The sequence below is a fragment of the Eptatretus burgeri genome, chromosome 3, assembly GCF_056783735.1.
Source record: "Eptatretus burgeri isolate ZD-2024b chromosome 3, Ebu_testis_v1, whole genome shotgun sequence".
NCBI classification, from domain to species: domain Eukaryota; kingdom Metazoa; phylum Chordata; class Myxini; order Myxiniformes; family Myxinidae; genus Eptatretus; species Eptatretus burgeri.
Window position 1 is genome coordinate 85,324,820 of NC_140963.1, and position 14,764 is coordinate 85,339,583.

The following is a 14,764-nucleotide window of genomic DNA, read 5'->3' on the forward strand; positions in this document are numbered from 1 at the left end:
AAAAGGATCCTCGTGGCCCTGACTTAAACTTTTAAATACTAGAAGCCTGAAAAGTATTCACATTCATATTTAAAATAAAATGTCCTCTTCGAAATCCAGAAGCCACGCTCTGTAACATCACACTCGCGTTGACGTTTATTGATGGAGATGTAGTGGTCGCTCCAGCCTCCGGGACTGTGTTCTGTTAGCAAGCAGCTAGCTACTAGCGCTTGCCAAGACAGCCGTTCCTTATCAACATTTTCGAATGGAGTGCTTGCTTGAGTGCTTAAGCCGCTTGGCGAGCGCTCTAAAAGCTGATCATTCCCTGAGCCACTGAAGGTGAAGGAGGTTATGTTTTCACCCCTTTTTGTCTGTTTGGGTACAGGATATCTCAAAGAGTTGTGGACGGATTCGGATGAAACTTGGTGGACAGGTTGGATGTGTCTCAAGGACTAATTGATTCGATTTTGGTGAAGATCCGCTTCCAGATCTGGATACTCGAATTATTTAATTTTAAAGTGATTCTTCACCCTTGAGAGATGGGGCCTAAAACGATATAGTGATGTATTGTTACGAATCTGGAAACCATTTGCACACAAACAGACAGCAGTCCCTAAGTTCAGTTATTTCGATAAGTATGTGTATAGTTAGAATCCATCCCCTATGTCGAAAGGGAATTTCATGTGTGCGCTGCGGGTTAATTTTTTTTGGTTAGGTTTTTATCAACGACAACGACAACAACAACAACAGCGGACCATCACCTCGCTCCACCGTCGTCATTATGCATGTGGCCTAAGGTGAGGAGGTAGGCGGAGCTACAATCGCCTCAGCTCCGACTCCGCCCCAGAAAGGTGGGAGTTGCCCCGCCTACCATGGGCCTGTCCAATGAGATACGGCCAGCGAATCGCATGATGCCACCGTCCAATCAGGAGGCGAGTGGCGAGAAAATAAATCCCTCGGAGCTCAAGAGAGGCGGTGTGAACGGCGCGTTCTGTCTGGGTGTGCGCGTCTGCCTCGCCTGGTGTGGCCTGATGAAGGAAGCTGTTTCGGGCTCGATCGCCTCGTCATCTCTCACTCGTCCGCCTTCATGCTGGCTGGCGTCCGACACTCTTTCCCTCGTCCCTGGTGCTTGATGCTGCGTTGTGGCGGTGGGTTCGAGTCCCGCCACCGGACAAGCTCGACTAGACCACACGAGGCAGACAGGTGCAAGCGTAGGCCCCGGTCCCCCAGCTGAACTATCCTCCTTGGTGGGCGGACCAAATAAAGACCATCGAGGTCCATTTATTTTGGAGTGTGTGTGTGTGTGTGTGTGTGTGTGTGTGTGTGTGTGTGTGTGTGTGTGTGTGTGTGTGTGTGTGTGTGTGTGTGTGTGTGTGTGTGTGTGTGTGTGTGTGTCTGAGTGGGCCCTGTCTTTAAGTAAAATTGCTTAAGTGTTTTATTTTTGTTGTACATTATTTGCATTTCTTTTATTCAGGTAACTCTGCTCTTTGTGTGCTCCCCTCCCCAATTATTGTTTATAAATAAACCCTGTTAAATGTACCAGCTCGTTTTCTGTACTTTCTCCCATTGATCCAGCACGGTGCGTATTGAGAATTAGTGAGGCCGTCGTTGCCGTAGGTTGTCATTGGACCGGCGCGGCTTTGGTAACCCCCGCTCGGTTACGCCGGATCCGAGTCGGTGACAGCAACTCGGTTCGGACAAAGTCGGCCGAGGTTGTGACTTCCCCGGTAATTTGACGACGTGGGTACTTAGGTATATTGAAATTTGGCTATTGACCCTACCCCACGCCGTCAGAAAATTGGCGATCACGGTCTTTAAGTGACCTGTGACCTTTCGGAGTTGTCCAAGAGTCACGACCTAAACTCCGGGTGTTCGGTGGGAGACGACTCTACTGCTCCACCTTGTGGTCGTTTATCGCCACCGAACCCGGCCCACAACAGTATAGCATGATATTTCAAAAATGTATGAGGCCCAATATTTTATCGTGGATCAGGCATTACGTGACAGAGGTATGCGCTCTCCCAACTGCCCTTCTCGTTGATAATGGAACACACCGCAGCTCTGGCGCAGGAGACTAAAGATGAAGGTTTCTTTTGTCGGAGCCTTCTCGATTGGATCGAGAATGTCTTGGAGCCTTTTTGTAATCAAACTTTTTTGTATACAAAGTCGAGGCTCGTGGAAGAGCAAATGCAGTGAACGGATCAGGACATTGAAGTAATCATGATAAGGTGTGTAGATAAATCATAGACGAGGGCAGAAGAGTCTCTGAGAGGTTTAATAGGAACACCATCGGCTAAGGGTGGATCCGGGGAGGGGGGGAGTGTAAGGAGTACGCACCTGAGGTGGTTCTCTGATAACAGCCAGAGAGATGTCTACTTTGACAAGCTTGTGGTCAGATGAACCGCTTGGAGCGGAGGAAGAACATCAGATATTTTCATGGAAATTTGTCAAAAGCAGATCCAGAAGAGATGGAGTACCATTTGTTGAGATCCGGATCTGGAAGTTGACTGATTGAGTCATTCCAATGAGTCACAGAAGTCTTTTGCTGAGGTGCCATGGCAGGTGAGACCCACACCCAGCTACCTGGCATGATGACAATTGACATCACCACATATGAGGAGGAGAGAGTTTGGATGAGAGGATAGAAGTTGGTCCATGTTTTTGGATAGTGAGGTGTAGATGGAGTCATCACTGTTTGGTGGACGGTACAGTACACATATAAACATGAGGTGGGAGTGGAGGGGAAGCCATAGCCAGAGGTATTCCCGGGGGTGTGGGGGAGTGAGAGCAGTGCATGGAGAGTGAGGAATGGAGTCTTTGATGAAGAGAGCAACTCCGCTACCAGGATGAGGCTCAGATCTGTCATTCTGGAGGAGGGAGTAACCAGGGAGAGATACTAGGGAGTCAGAGACATCTTGAAGGAGGAAAGTTTCTGTTTAGCAGATTATGTCTGGTTTGTCAGTGGCAACCTGTTGAGAAAGATGTCAGGTTTGAGCGAAGGCCCCAGATATTTGAGGTCCACACTGTGAAGAAAAAGGGAGGGGAGGAGGCTTTGGGTGCAGAGGAGGAGAGGGGGACGGTAGAACGAGGGGGGGGGGGGTAAGGACAGTTGTTGAAAGAGTATGGGGGATTGCAGAAGAGCTCGGGAAGAGGGCCGGATGAGGAGGAGAAAAGGCCCTGTGGTGCTGGGTTGAGGTAGTGGGGAGTAATAAGAGAGGGGGCAGAGGACAGTTGAAGATTGGAGGAGGTGGAGTGAAGAGATTGAAGAGAGAGGGCAGCAGGGGTGTATCCAGAAAATTTTTAGGGGGGGGGGTTCACTTGAGGTTAAGATGTTCTCATATTGTGGAATATACCACCAAACCTTGTTCTCGTCAATGTAATCGTCGAGGAAAAACCGGTTAATCTACCCAGAGCTGGCAGTGTCCCACCATAAATTTACATTCTCCACAGGAAAATTTGGGAATATCGAGCTACTTGACGAAAAGGCATCAGGCCTATCACGAGGAGGAAAAAGGTGTGCTGAGAGGAAGGAAGGAGCATGTTTGAGGTGTTGAGGAGTGTACTAATTGAGAATGAGGTATCTGTGGTTAGAATGGGGCCCACAGATGTAAGAACACCACACACTTTGGGATAACAGAGGAGGAGCTGATATTGAAGCAGAAGATGGTGAAGAGGTGCTAAGAGCAGAGGAAAGATGGGAGGGGTTAGGAGGAGGTAAATTTAAGTAGGTGGGGTGAATTGGCAATGAAGTTGGAAAAAGAGGACGATTGATGAAACACAGACATGTATTGCAATTGAGTTGAACAGCAGTCCTGAATGCCAAAAAAAGTGTTCCTTTGCTAAAAATGTGTCTCCGGGCATTTCTGGCAGGTCGGCAAGGGTGTGTGCACGTGTGAAGAAAGAATGGATGAAGGAGTGGAAGTTTCGTCGGAGCGAAACGGATGGATTGCGAGGAAGTTGAAGGAACGTGCATTGGGGAACCGTCGGTCATCGACTGTGTCAGATTTAAGTTAAAATGGCTTCCCCATGATGTTATTGATTCGAGCCTGGTTCGGGGTGAGCCGATTGGAGGGGAGCAAATGGCGCTGCATGTGGGAGCATGCATGCCTGCCGTCCTTTGCGTAGATAGATTAGGTGATTATATATGGTCCCCGTCAGTTTTTATATCGAACCCGGCGGTTAACAAAGGAAACTCTGCCAATTGGGTGCGTTTCACCGTCCCAGTAATCCTAATAGAGAGGGGTGGGGAAGCATGGCCAGTTTGGGGTGGGGGGGGGGGATCACATCCCGTGAGAGCCTTGGAGAAAAGGTGCTGGGAGTTAGAGAAATTCCCACGGTGCTGCCATGCTAGTTGGTGGATTAGTGGAGACAGCTACACCATAGACTGCAGGATAGGGGTCATGTGGGGATGGGGACCCAGGGTTGTGTACACGCAAACCGTCAGGCATGTAAGGGTGGCCATGCTTGAAAGTTGGCGCGATGCACAGTGCACAGGATTTGCCATGTGGGGGATGTGCTGAGAGTATGGCCAAAGTGGGTGTCAGTTAAAAGCTAGATGTTGTGGTATTTGTGAGTAAGCATAAGTAAATGCCGACACATGAACGGGTAAAATTGAAGGTTACAGGTTATATGTTTGTTGTTGCACACATCGGTGAATTGCATTATAAACTGCTTGATGTAATGAGCTAATTTTGGCTGTGGAGAGCAGTATTGTACTGTAAGCTGCCTGGTGAGATTTGAGAATGTGCTGGAACATTCTCAGACAAAACTTCCAGGAAAGACTAGAATCGCATTTTTAGGAAGGCACGGGATTGTTCTGTACTACTATATAAATCAGCGAGAGGGAGGTGTAGAGGGACGGGTGACATGCGACGAGACGTGAGTTTCGATCATCCCATGCTCGATTTAACTCTGATGAGTGAACGAGGTGTTAATGTCCAGAGTGGTTGTTAACGCGTGGAGCCGATTATAATCAGGTTGATTGAAACTCATTAAGATTGCGTATCGGGAGAGGATTCCTTTAAGCTCTTTGATCATCCTGGACAGGCCAGCGTAGGAGAGAGAACTCCGCGACAAGACTCAAGTCATTCAACAGCCCTGGTGGACAAGGTGAACACGCATGAGTTGAGCCAGCAGGCCAGGGACACTGGGCGGTGGAAAGAACTCGAGGCGGGAATCGTTGTTGGACATTGCGATGCATTTGATGGTGAACTTCCTCATTTGACTTTGTATCTGTATATTTGAAATACAAGTTTCAAAAACGATAAGCTCGTGATGTGATCACTGCAACGCCACTTGGAAGTCAGACCCCAACTGACAAAGATCCATTTGATTGGTAGCTGACCGGTACGATCGTTCATATTCGTGAAGTTCAAACTTTGGATTGCAGTCATTGGAGGACGAGCTGGGTTTGGCACCACGAACAACATATGTACACTAAAGGGAAGGAAACCCCAAGGTGTGTATACTCCCGACAGCGGGTGTGACCACCGTGGGTGGGGGGCTGGAGGAGTGTAACGGACGTTCCGTGTGCTCCGCCCAGGCCATGTGTGAAAACCCCAAGGGAGCTTCACGAGTCTCACGACACGAGTGACGTGACAGGCACGGCACGTGTTTTTGAGCACAGTTTTGGGTTTCTCAGTACGAAGGCCAGATTTTGGGCTGTGGGGAAACCATGTGGCTCAAAGGGAACGTGATGTAGATGACATGGGTAAGAGACATTGTGAAGGCAGATCGACGGAACAAAGACATTAGCATTAGAGGGATTAGCGGCTTTATTTAAATTGATGATTTGGGAATTAAATTCTTTTTGAAATTGGAATGATGCCAGGTTAGCGCCTTCCTTCTTCTTCCTTGTTGTTCCAACAATTGAGGAATGCTTGGTGAGAGAGAAATGTGGTGTGAATGAAGTGCATGGCTGTTTTTATAGGATTGGAAGATTGAATGAATGGTGAAAGGTTGGTGTTGTGTGCAGTGAAACCCCCCCCCCTCGCCCCCCAACCCCAAAGGAGATGAACCCTCACCTGTATTGGCGTTGGAGTGGAAGGGGTTTGAATAATTTGGTACGGGATGTCGTTTTGCCATTGGTACTGTTCGTGGAAAGTTTTTTTTTTCGCCATGGGTCCAAGGGACCGTTAGTGTGTAGTGGACATGGTGCACGGGTACCTGAGGGAAGGGGCCTGGTGCGCCAAATGCCATGGGCATGGGGGGGGGAGACAGTAAGGGCCTCCACTATATTTCAGTTTGGGAGCAGGAAAGCTCGGAGGAAGCCCCAGTGACCCGGGGGTGCCATGTAACCGTCCAGCCACGATATTGTGCGATGGCACATCAAGGAAATTGTAAAAGAGAAATGGAATTTTGTGACGTGAGGTTAGAGTCAGGATGCTCCCCCTTGGTACCATTGTTGTACGATTGTGACCGCTGGATAATGGGGTGGGGTAATTGGATTTTGAGTGGGCCCATTGTGTCCAAATTTTTTAGTAGGAGGTTGCACACTCAACATCAGGCTACCCTGACGGCACGCCTTGTGGTGCCATGCCACCTCATTTATTTGTCACAGCAAGTGTGTTGATTTCCTCTCAGGAGTTAGGTACGTGAGTTAGAGGGATCAAGGAACCTGGGAGGTAGGTTATTTAGAGGGATCAAGGAACCTGGGAGGTAGGTTATTTAGAGGGATCAAGGAACCTGGGAGGGATAGATTAACTAGCAGGACTTGGAGGGACAAGAGTTAGGTTAGAGTTAAGTTTGAGGGGGTAGAGGGTAGTTAGAGGGATTAGCGAGGTAGTTAGGTTTAGGTTAGGGTCAGAGCCAGCCACTGAATATGCTCCTGCATGTTCCTTCCCCCCATGATGAACAAGACCACAATGAGACCAGCCAGCATCACCTGCCGGCCTGGGTCGCCTTACCTTATTGCCTCACCATGCCTTTTGCCTTGCCTTGTTCTGCCTTTCCTGCCGCCCTTGCCATGTCCTCCCACAGCTGTTGCTCATCCTTGTCAGGTGCCCAAAAGGACCACCTGTTCTGTGGCTCCATGCAAACTTCAAAAAAAGATCCCGGAGAGGGTCGAAAATGAAGTTGCGTGGGCGAACAGCCGGAAAGAGTTGCGCAGAACATCCATGTGCCCACGATAACTTTTTCCTTTGCAGATTCTGGGTCATGAGCATGCAAATAATTAATGAATTGCACATAGTTATTATTGTGAGCTCACCTGTGTTTGTGTTTCATTTCAAATTCTGGCAACGTAGCATAAGGCTGTCCATGTGAATCTGTTAGTTAGTTACATCATACATGAGGTTTTTTTTTTGGGGGGGGGGGACATGTATGGAACTTTTGAAATGTCACACTCAGGGATCTTTCGGTATTTTGTTTTAGAGGGGACCTTCACCTACATGCTACACGATCGCCAGACGACTTGAGACGAGTCTGGTAAAAAAAAAGAGTAGTGTTGCGTTTTGCAAAGCCGGCGCTCCACCCCCCCCCCTCCCCGAAGCAATGGCACACGACATATAGCAGTCCCGAGACAGTTTCATTTGTATTCGCTTTAGATAGCCATTCCCTTTTTGATAGCCAGTTATGGGACAGAATGCATCGCATGGGCTTTTCGGAAGGTTTTTATTCCCATTCTCTATATTAATTTAAGTTTACACATGACCTCTCTATCACGCAAGCATGGATGCATAGCAACAGGCAGTTCATTAGCATATGCGTGCCATTTCCCGCTTATACCTCGTGCCATTACCCAACCAACGTTCACCTCAAACCTTCACCACACTCTGACCACAATGCTACAGAATTTCTCCAACCACCACAACTCCTTCCTAAGAATCCCCACATCAACGGACCACAACCTAAGGTTGCTTACTATCACCACTGACCGCCACAACCACGACACCTCAACCACCATAAATCACCATGCCAAAAGCTCACTGCTACGCTGACATCACCATTAAAGACCACCACCACCTTTTGAGACCGGCGGGTGTGAGGGTGCATGCTCATAGTCAGGGTGTGTGGTCGAGTGCCTCACCCAGTGCAGTTCTCGGAGCTCCGTTGCATGCCCAGGTGCAGAGCAAATGAGGACATTTTTGGTGCAAAGTCCTTGCCTTGGCAGGGCCAAAGCCATGGTTATTGTCCGTGCACCAATGAGGACGCTGTAGAACACCCATTGCTCCACCTGTTCCGCTCTCAAGTGCCGCCCCTGCTGGAGAATTCTAAAAGGGGGCTCTTTGACCTGGCTCGCCCTCTTCTCTCGCATCTGGCCCACCCTTTCTTCTTGTTTCTGGGGTCATGGATCGGTGGAACCAAACGGGATGGAACGGAGAGCTAGGTGCCTGACTGAGTGCAGTTTATTGCAGAAGTAATTACACATGCAGACGTCTTTATACTCACGGTAGTCTATCTTCTGGCCCATTCTTTGCTCTATTTCCAACCCCCTCACCCACATCTTTCCACCTTTCTCTCTGCATTACACCACCAATTACCGCACACCTCATCACACCTCCTCCAACCACTCACCTTAGACACCCTCAGTTTTCCTCCCCCTCCTCAGCGACTGGGAAGCGTAGGCCTGTCGACCGTGCCAGGTATTGAAGAGGTCACAAACACCTCGTTCTCTATCTCTCTCTTTTTGCTTTCTAATTTCCTCAGGTATGTGTCTGACGCCTGTAATGTTAATGCAAGTTAAGATTGTAGAAGTTCTTAATGACGTGGTAACACTGCACAGTGTCTCTTGTGTTTGTATATAACTGTTTTACTTTTGCTGCACCTCATTAATCCTTGTTTTCTCCTGCTGTACATATTCCTGTGTATTAAAACATTTGCTAATTGTTCCACGTGCTTGTCCTCGCCCTTGTGCTTTATAAATCAACCTGCTTGTTATAAATGTACCCAGTTTGTTGTGTCCTCTCTTCCATTGGACCAGCGGTAGTCCGCCTGCAGTGTTAGCAGAGAAGTTTTACCCCACTGATTGGTTCTTGTTCGCCGGTGTGTACTTGACAGTTCCACTCTGCTGCACCTTGTATGGTAAGTTCCACGCAAGTACCCATCGAGCACACGAGACATACCCCCCCCCCCGAACCCCTTTAGTGCGGCCGTCTACAGGTTACATCTCGGTATAATTTCCGATTTTGCACAAGTATGCCGAGCCTATGCTTGTAGTGATTAGTGGTTGTAGTAATACAAACCGAGATGGTCTCATGCTACACCAATGGCCGAAAGACTCAAGTTGGACGAGATTTGTCCGAAATACCTGAGTGTAGATTGGGCCTGGAAATGTTCGCTTTTGTGCTCGGAACATTTCACAGAGCACTGTTGTGAAACAACAGAGATGGCTGGATGTTGTGGTTATCTGCTATAAGTGAGAGAATATGCCATCCCCACTATTTAGCGAAAGAAACAGCCATCACTGGAAACTGTAACACCATCTCTACCGAGCTACTGGCATTGTACCAATGCAACCACTCCCCCCTCCATATCCTCCCACAAACCATCACCCCCACAAAACCCACCACCACTCCACAACTCCCTCCACCATCCTCCCACAATACCCACCACCACCCCCACAATACCCACCACCACCCCCACAATACCCACATCCACCATACACCCCTCTCTCCACAATCACCCCACAATACCTACCACCACTGCATACCCCCCCTCCACCATTCCCCACAGTACCCACCATCAACCTGCCACCCCTCCTCCACCCTAGCACCACTCCAACCTCCACTGGGGCAGGACATCGACACGGCATGACACAACACGGACATGGTACTGACACAACATGGCATCGACATGACATGACATGACCACAGGCAAAATGGCATCCCACGAAAGTATGAAATGGGATGATGCCGAAACATACAAGATACCTGGCCAGCCTGTGATGGTGGGACAAAGCATTTGTCACCCATTTTGTGTGCTGTGTCCGAGTGTGCCAAGGCGGTGGCCATGCTGTGTCACGTCTGTGCGTGTTTCTGCTGGAGTAATGTAACCGATTTATCGATTAATATGAAAAATCTCTAATAAATCATCAATTGAACGAAAAACAAAACTCTCAATCTTTGGTGAACCTGTGACCGGCATTTTCATCTTCACGAACACTTCCATCGTCGCCATGTTCGTCTGAATTGCTCGCATAAGGCCCAAAACAATACGGCTCCATAATCTCACAGAAAGTGTTTCCATCACAAATTTTGTCTCCATTCGTTTCTTCAAAATCCCACTGATCAGTTTCAACATTCGGAGAACCTTCAGAGTCGCGAATGACGGTGGAATCGATAACGGAATCCAAGCTCGACGTGCACTGTGCCTCTATGTGAGCCGCCATTTGAATCAAGGTGGCTTCAGAGTGGGATGTCACTGGCAAAAATGTAAAATCGACACTTTAGGACTTTTTTCTGCACTTTGTGATTGGCAAAAAATTCCAAAAATTTTTTTCCCTTTATATAAGACCGTGATTAATGATTTTCAATGGTTTTCAGAAAACAACCAAACAAACAAAAATTGCATTTGGGTTCTCCTTTAACAATCTTTTGTCAACTTGTACTTGATAAAACCCATCTGACAAACTATAGATAAACTAGGACACTCGGTTGAGCGCATACCTCCACTACGTAATTCCTGATCCACGAGAACATATCGGGCACAACACATTTTTGAAATATCACGCTATACAGCACTATATCGTTTTTGGCCCTATCGCTCAACGGTGAAGAATAACTTTTATAAATTAAATAATTCTCCTCTCCAGATCCAGATTCGGATCTTCACCAAAAATCGAATCAATTCGTCCTTATCACACACCCAACGTGTCCACCAAGTTTCATACGAAACCGTCCACAATTTTTTTTTGAGATACCCTGTACACAAGCAGGCAAACAGACAGCAAGGGGTGAAAACATAACCTCCTTCACCTTCCTTGGCGGAGGTAACAATGTATTCCAAAATCAGAGGCCTCAGCACCACGTCTCCTCCAATATGCCATAAGAAGGTTTATTTGAACATCCCAGTAGGTTGTTGAGCTGGGTCCTTTCAATCTAAAAGTCACACAGTTAAAACATGACGTCGCACTCTAACACCACATCATCTTTGCTACTGTCCTCCTCCACACTGCACAACACAATACAGTGAACTGCATCAATGTTGATGTGTGCAAGCAAAAAGAAAAACATCAATACAAACTCAATGTAACAAGGCAAACACTCAATTCCCACAAGAACTATGGAAACCTCATTGAATGGTGTGTGGTTGTTGAGAATAAATCCTAAAATAGGAGGAAGGGTAGGGGTGAGAGGAGGGTGCGAGGAGGAATACGTTTGGTCTGCAACTCCAGTATATCTATTTCATTCAATGAAAGTAATATCAAAAATATCCCAACTCAAGAGCACTTGGGTGTCCATTTCAAATGGTCTTCATTGGTTCAACTTTCATTTGTCCGCTGCCTGAATTGATTTCCGGCACTGCAAAAAAATAAAAACAAGAACACTAATCATATGGCATACAATTTACAAACAATATGGCTTTGTGCATTAAATCAAACGCTAGGATAGATATGTACATTGATGGATCTCATTTCATTTCTAGGCAGAGAATTTGGTCAAGCTTCCAAACACACAACAGCCTTTTTTAGAGATGCCGTGGGATCGTTAACGTCCACAACCTTTTCGGACAACTTCCTTCACATTCCCATCCACAGGATTATGTGCTGGAAGCTGCAGTGACCACTGCTGGTATCGCGACCATTCCCTGGCCTTCCGTGGATGCATCCCATCCAAGTATTAATGGAACTCTCGGTTGACCAAATAGCTTGAGCTTTAACATTAAAGTCTGATTGCAGGTTCAAATCCCAACCCTACACCCAAGCCAGTGTAGGGTCTCTTCCTTGACACAGACTACTGAAGAGGTGCCATGAGCTGCTGCACCCACATGATGATGACACAACCTGCAGATTCTCTACAATATGATTGAATGATAGACTAACTGAACTGGACTCTGCCAATTTTCTAATATATGATGGGTTTGGGCACATTTAAGATAGCGATTCGAAGGGGCTATCTATTTATTACGTATGCAAACATAGCAGAAATTTTGACTTCCACCTTCCTTCCTCCAGCTACAGAAATCTGAATCCCCCACCTCTTTCCCCACATATAGGTTGTGGACAAAAAATGCAAACATCAATGTGAAGTCACTTAAAGAGATTTTTCACCATTGAGAGATCGAGCCAAAAACAACATCTAACAGGATATCTCAAAAAGTTGTTGACAGATTTGGACGAAACTTGGTGGGCATGTTGTATATGTAAACAGGAAGAATTGATTCTATTTTGGTGAAGATCTGCCTCTGGATCCTGGAGTGATATAGCTAAAACGATATATAGCAGGACATCTCAAAAAGTTGTGGACGGATTCGGATGAAACTTGGTGGATCCAATCCAAAGTTGGTTAGGTGACAAGAACAAGCTGATTAGATTTTGATACAGGTCCGAATCCAGATCCGGCCTATGAGTGGGATACAAAACCTAAAGTAATCAGCTGGGCAGAGGTTTGTGCTCTACAGAGTGCCCTTGTAGTTTCCATTTCAAAATGTGTTTGCCAAGTTAACGATCGTAATTAAAAATTATATCAATATCATGTTTTTAATAACTGAACTGACAGGGAAAGCACATATTATAGTTAATTAAATCCAATTTTCATTGATTAAATAAATAATTGCTGTCTTCAAATTAAAAATATTAAAAAGAAGATGAAATACATGGACATGTTTATCTGTGATGTTGTACTAGTCAGAGCTCCAGATAAGATTTTAGTTATTGGAATTATCTTGCTAGTACAAATTTACCTAATTACTTATCAAAAACAATCCAGGTCTATCAAGCCATGGAATGGCTAAATGTGACTGGGAAGAACAGGGGTGGATTTGTTGGTATCACAAAGACCACCACTGCATTGTGCAGTTGGACACTGTCCTACAACCTGAGATCCCCCATTTCATCCCAAATATATGCTATGCGCCATATTTAGCTGGCTGAAAGTTTTCCCACAAACAAAAATACATTCCCATTGCTGAAGTGTTTAACAGTTACCAACAAACTCAGCACCTGCACTTTTGTCTTTCCATGTGCTACCTGGGTGTGATACCACATCTGTTTCTGCAAATCACTCCAAGCATACATCATGGAGGGTTTTGAAGGAAAATCTTGACCTACTGAAACCATTAGGGGAAGTCGAGTTTACAAGGGAGAAAGCTGAGCTGACAGAGAAAACTTCATTTGTCATATGTATTTATGCAATATGCTGCAAACAGACTCCATTATTCTCTTTCCCAAAACTTGCAAACAGGAAGCTTTGCCCCTAACAAGCGATGCTCTTCAGTTGCATTGAAAAGAGTACATTTCCAAGCAACTACGCGGAGGTGTGCTCACCTACCCAATCCAAAGCTTCCCCAACCTACACAAATAGGATGGAAAAAGTGTGAAATGGAACTGCAGACAGTTCTCACGTCTCTGAGTCCTATCAATTCGTCATGCTTACAAATATTGTCATTTTCATGCAAAAAAACACCATCTCACCCTTCGTTGCATATGTTGTGGATCTGGTTTGCGATGTACAGCTGTATGTAGATGTAATGATGATGAACACGCGTGCAAGAATTTGGAGTAATGGCAAGTGAAATTTGTTCGGTCACATGCTCAAAGTTATTCTGGTTTTGGTGAGTTATAGTAAGTTATATGATTGATTCCTGCTGATATATGTTACTCATGCATAGTATGAAATAGGCATCTTAGTTAATAATTGAAATATTTGCCTTATTTTCGTTGCTCTGTTCATATATATTTCAGTTAAAAAAAAAAGGGCCATTCCTTTCTTTCTTGGATTGCAACAACATGAATTGCAATCGAAACGTGTAATACAGTACTTGGATGAGACATCTTGATGGCTATAGTGCATGTACATGTTGAGTGGATGTCATACTATTATTTAATAAAAGGGTCTTTTAGTTTGTCCACACATTTAAAGTATTGAGTATTGCAAAGCTTAACAATCATCTTGACATATAAATATATTGTTATGGCATGGGGTTCATGGTTCACCTCAAAGGGAAGCGCTCGAGTTCCTCCTGAACACCCGATCCTGAGGCCACCAGCTGTGGATAACTCCGCAGCTCGGCGGATTGCTCATCAACCACCAACGCCGATTGGTACTGCCAATCCTGGCAGGGTGTCACTACTTTACGTGGTTACCTTACCTTTGGATGACCGCACCAAGGGGGTTTCGTGCCCTCAGCGCACACTCGGAATACTGCCGAGCGATACAGTAAGTGTATGCTGGCTTACAGAGCAAATCATGTGGGGTAGAACTTTCCGCCGAACACTACGTGCGGACTATGCTGGATCAATGGAGGAAAAAACACTATGAACTGGGTACATTCACAATGCACGCAATTTTATGAATAGAAAGGGTGAGGAAAGGTATGTGGCACAATAAGCAAGGGATTTACGACAAAACAAAATTTGTGGAGCCAGGAAAGCAAGGATGGGTGAGGTGTGGCAAAATAAATGCAGTTATTTACAAAAGAAAGACAGTGCAGAGCTAACCCATTGTAATCCTTCTACAATCTTATCTTACACTAACATGACAGGTGCCATCAGAATCAATCTGGAGAAACATTAGATAGTAAGAGAGACAAGTCTGGAGATGGTGATGGTTCACGAGCAATGTACACGGTTCGCCTTTTTTTTATTTTTTGACCTTCGAGGGGACGCCACGGGCAAACTGGCAGGAAT

At 46.1% G+C, this 14,764-nt stretch overlaps 1 long non-coding RNA gene across 1 annotated transcript; it reads left to right on the plus strand.

Moving 5' to 3' along the window:
• Nucleotides 1-10: 10 nt before the first annotated feature.
• On the plus strand, nucleotides 11-14,026 carry LOC147030352 (uncharacterized). The gene is made up of 3 exons (XR_015056321.1): nucleotides 11-1,182; nucleotides 3,850-9,000; nucleotides 13,147-14,026. It is a non-coding gene; the product is annotated as an uncharacterized LOC147030352 (long non-coding RNA).
• Nucleotides 14,027-14,764: the final 738 nt, after the last annotated feature.